At 37.0% G+C, this 4,694-nt stretch overlaps 1 protein-coding gene across 1 annotated transcript in view; it reads left to right on the top strand.

The window, feature by feature from the left end:
• The first annotated feature begins 1,137 nt into the window (after nt 1–1,137).
• Nucleotides 1,138–4,694, top strand: part of LOC106478593 (filamin-A-like) — a 129,916-nt gene continuing 126,359 nt past the window's right edge. Inside the window, exon 1 of the mRNA XM_022382204.1 lies at nt 1,138–1,239. The gene's annotated coding sequence lies outside the window, so the exon portion shown is untranslated. The remainder of the gene's footprint in view (nt 1,240–4,694) is intronic.

Genomic DNA, 4,694 nt, shown 5'->3' with positions numbered 1-4,694 from the left:
GAACACCTGGCATTTTAATGAAGGAGCCCCCCGGTGGATCAGTGATAAATCTCACGGCTTACAACGCTAAAATTCAACTTTCGATACCTGCGGTGGGCAGAGCACAAATGATCTATTGTGCAGGTTTGTGCTTAACAAGAAACTAACAAATTATAATGAAGACGAAATAGAACAATTTCAAGCTGAAAATTGTATGGTATCATTGTTCAAACCGAAATATCAATATCACAACTTTCAGAAATAACATAAAATATATCTACCAGCGTCTATCTTCTCATCTACCTCTTGCCTTACTAATATTTTGGCATATATATCGAAGCGTTATTATAAGATTTTCGTAGATGGTAATGATAAAACTAATGTATAGGCTAATCGCTAAATGTCAAGGTGTTGAATATAGTATGGTTTGTTTTCAGCCGCGGCATAACGGCTCATAGAACGGCTCTATGTTTTGTTTTTCAAGTACAAACTTTTAGCTCATAGCTCCGTCATCTCTTGACCGATTTGAGATCCAATTACAATTTTCGACTCATTAGATCAAACCCTTTCGATTGATGTGTTTGATCACGCCCAAGGTCTCATAGATTAATCTATTCTAATTCTGCCTAAAATAATTTCAATTTGAGGTTAGGTTGGTAGAGATCCGGATGAGTAATAAAATCGAATCGGGTATATACGTGCCCCACGCTTGGTATTTCTGGTGCACAAAAATATAGCTAATAAAAAAGGAAACAAACGTCTCGTAGATTAATTTACTCTAATCTCGCCTAAAAGAATTTCAAGTGCCGCGGCTATCGAGGATTCCCTCTTGTTTTCTAACTAGAATAACAAAATGAAGCAGTTGGGAAACACGCGTTAGCAATAATCACAATAGTTATATAAACGTGAATTCTAAAGTTTTATATCCTAAAAAACATTCTAAAATGATTCATGCTGCTAGCTGTTTACTTAGCTGTTGATGAAATATTTTCACAAATAAACAAATCCCGGTTAGTCCACCAATTCTGACTGTATTTGGTATTCTCCTTCTCGAGTCTCGACCACAAGCACGTCACAGGAAAAGGTGACGTAACTTCCGTGACATCAATCTTACAGTCTGATTCGTATAGTGAGTTTATTAATATGTTCACTACTGTATCGTCTCGTCATTTTCACCCTTGAGACTTCAAGAGAAGCGTTTTGCAGCTGATAACAAGCACTTCTAGTTCTTATCACTAGGTGGCAGCAGGAAAATAACAAGTGAGTGGAGAGATTGTTGTTTTACCTAGTTTTAATTTATACGTGTTTACCGTTCAGAAGTATTTGTAGCATTAAAAATATACCATTTCTATAATTGTAATTACGTAAAGAAAAATGTCTTTACACATAGTTTGATGTGACCTCATAACCAAATTATATGTCATAATTCACATAAAAATCGTGACTTATATTTTAATATTTTTACTTTACATAACCCGTTTCAGCTTGTGACACTGGAGGGTCTAACGCCGGAATTTAAAACCACCATAACGCTGTGCGCGTGTCGTGTGTAGTATGTTACGTTTATTGTTATTTTTTTCACCTGTCTGGTGTTTTAAACGTTTTTATATTGTTCACCAGCATTTTTTAAATGCAAAACATCAACACTAGTAATCGTGTTGGGAAAAAGTAACAACGGTAATTTTATCCACTAAAACTATTAATAATGTTATATTTAAAACATATTTTTAGTGTATATTTATGTATGTGTGCTCCAGACAACTAGGTGAAAATTATAAAGCTTCGAAATATAGAATAACCAAATAAAGAGTACCAGTCTAGGGATGATGAAATGTACCCTAGTAAGAGAGGTATGTGGAAAAAAGTAGGACCCACATAGCGATAAGCATACACAGTTTATTAAATAGAAGTCTCACAAATAAAGTGAAAATAATACCCAAAAATCGGAAACGAAAATCTCTGATCGTTCTTTTGGTTAAGTGACCTAGGAGGATTAGGTACACCCTGGACCTCTACCACCCTTCTTGAATGTTGGTTAGTTCTTGAATGTCGTGGATGAAGACCACGTTAGTTCTCCGATATATTGCCCCCCCACCACCACCACCCCCCAGTGGCACAACGGTATGTCTGCGGACTTGCAACGATAGAAACCAGGTTTCGATTCCCGTGGAGGGCAGAGCACAGATAGCCCATTGTCTAGCTTTTTGCTTAACTTGAAACAAGCATCTCCGATATAATCCGGTCCGGTAGCTATGGGATATGGATACTCAAGCACAACACCCTTAAGGTTACCGCGTAGCCGTCTACAGCCGTTCGTAGCCGTATATACAGGCATCCGTAGCCGTCTACAGCCGTTCGGGAAAACACTTGCTCCCGGTGAAACGAAAAAAGATATAAATCAAATAAACAACGAGCAACGTACAGTTCCGTGTGATAAGTAAAACATATTTCCTAAAGTTATCTTCCCAACCCCCATAATGTTCATATATTTGCAAAATACTATTGTAAGAATAAAAAAAGAGAATTTATCCTCGAATTGCAGGTATGTAGATTTTGTTTTATCCATTTCAGACTAACATATACATGACGTTCTTTTAAAATTCCTGCATTATTTATAGACTATGTTAATAATCCAGCCTTTACGACTGTAAAGTAAACCAGTATTTTGTAATTTATTCCTTTGGAAACTTTTGACTTGTTCACGCTCGTGCAAGTTGCACTTTTTAAGTTTGTAGACAAACTTTATAGTGAGAATAAAAAGGACATTTCGTTGTGTTTGCTTGGTTGAAGGAATAGAAGCGCTTTTGTTGCGTCATTTGTGTATTTTTGTCATATTACATATGTGTTTCATTGAGTGAACTTCTGAGCCCTGCTCTCTATAATTATCCCGTTAAGTGTAAAAGTTAAAGGTATAATTGTAAGTAGCTTCACTGTACTGTGGACTACTTCACCAACACAACTTATTCACCCCCAGGCCCGACATGGCCAGGTGGTTAGGGCGCTCGACTCGCAATCTGAGGGTCGCGGGTTTGAATCCCTGTCACACCAACATGCTCGTCCTTTCAGCCGTGGGGACGTTATAATGTAACGGCTAATCCCACTATTCATTGGTAAAAGAGTAGCCCAAGAGTTGGCGGTGGGTGGTGATGACTAGCTGCCTTCCCTCTAGTCTTACACTGCTAAATTAGGGACGGCTAGCGCTGATAGCTCTCGTATAGCTTTGCACGAAATTCAAAACAAACCAAACAATCTTCACCCACCCCCACCCCACATACACTAGCTTAGCGGTGAGGCTTAAGATTTATAAGTTTGGGTACCCGTTGTGGGTACGGCACAGATAACCCACTGTGTAGCTTTGCGCTTAACAATAAACAATACAAAACAAATCAACAACGTCTTCATGTGGGTCCTATGTTCTTCTAACTAACACTCCACTTTTTTAGACGTTAACGGCACCTTATGCAAGACGGGCTGAACGGCCAGGTCAGAAACTCCTATGGTTCAGGCATAGTCATCTTTAATGAAAATCTTCTGAACAGAAGGAGACCAACCAGTCAGCAATACCCGCCGCTAAATATGCGTCTACTCATGATCGAATAACAGGATTGACTGTCACATTTATAACTCCCCCACAGCTGAAACTGCGCAGCGTTTTGAGCGGGATGGTAGGTTTTAATTTTGGTTCTTGGCCTGACACGTTAACCACTAGGGTACACCTAGCCACCAAACGTATTTTACAAGTACATATTTCACCTAACAATACTAATGTTCTTTTTTTTTTTTCCGTAGGAAATTAATAATTAATGTGCATATTTTCTTTTGGAAGGCTTAGGTTTCAAACATTTAAAATTGTATTCATTTTGACGTCAGTATTTCAACATGGTATCGGGCAGAGTCGGTTACTCACAATGGAATGTACTTTAATAATTTAAAACTATAATTCAAACGTTTAGCTCTACCGCCTTAAGTTACTTTAGGCATGTGTTTCTTGGAACTAAGAAATATTGAATTCTGTAAATGTTTTGTAGTTGGAAAATCTTAAAAATAATGTAGACGGTGTGGTAAGTGACTTTATAACCAATAATTGAGCAACAATCACTTCTCTTCTTCCTCTAAACCCCTTGCAATTTTCTATGTTTAACACAATTAATAAGTTTCGCCCTCTAGCGACAAGTTTGTGTCTTATTTTAAATTTTATCAGGGAAATTCCAAACTTTATTTACTAAAGGAGAATAAAAAATAAACTATTTGAAATTAACAGCCACTCCTTCTAACGCTGTATATCTCAACTTGTTGGAACTCCTAATTTTTAAATACAAGTTCATTCATATAAGCTAAATTTCTAAGAGATTTGCTGACGTTGCTTCCCATGAACTGCCCGCCGATCATGTGTGACGTCATGCGCTAACAATCGCATGTGGGTGTTCCACGCCTTATCAAATACAAAGTACAGTTTAAAGAATTCCAAGTCGCATCATAACTGTCTAAAAAAAAGGTTGATTGTTAAATGCAACTGTACATTTTAACATTCATATTTTACTCTGACAAATTTCCTGTGTAAAAAGTAAATATGCGTGTATTTATGTGTATATACAACTTTAAGTTGGTAAGCAAGAAAAGTAGGTAAACTAGAGCACTACATGTTGAATACACACACACACACACACACACACACACAATATATATATATATATATATATATATATATATATATA

Source organism: Limulus polyphemus, unplaced genomic scaffold (assembly GCF_000517525.1).
Source record: "Limulus polyphemus unplaced genomic scaffold, Limulus_polyphemus-2.1.2 Scaffold230, whole genome shotgun sequence".
Taxonomy (NCBI): Eukaryota; Metazoa; Arthropoda; class Merostomata; order Xiphosura; family Limulidae; genus Limulus; species Limulus polyphemus.
This window is presented reverse-complemented; position numbering and strand designations above follow the sequence as displayed.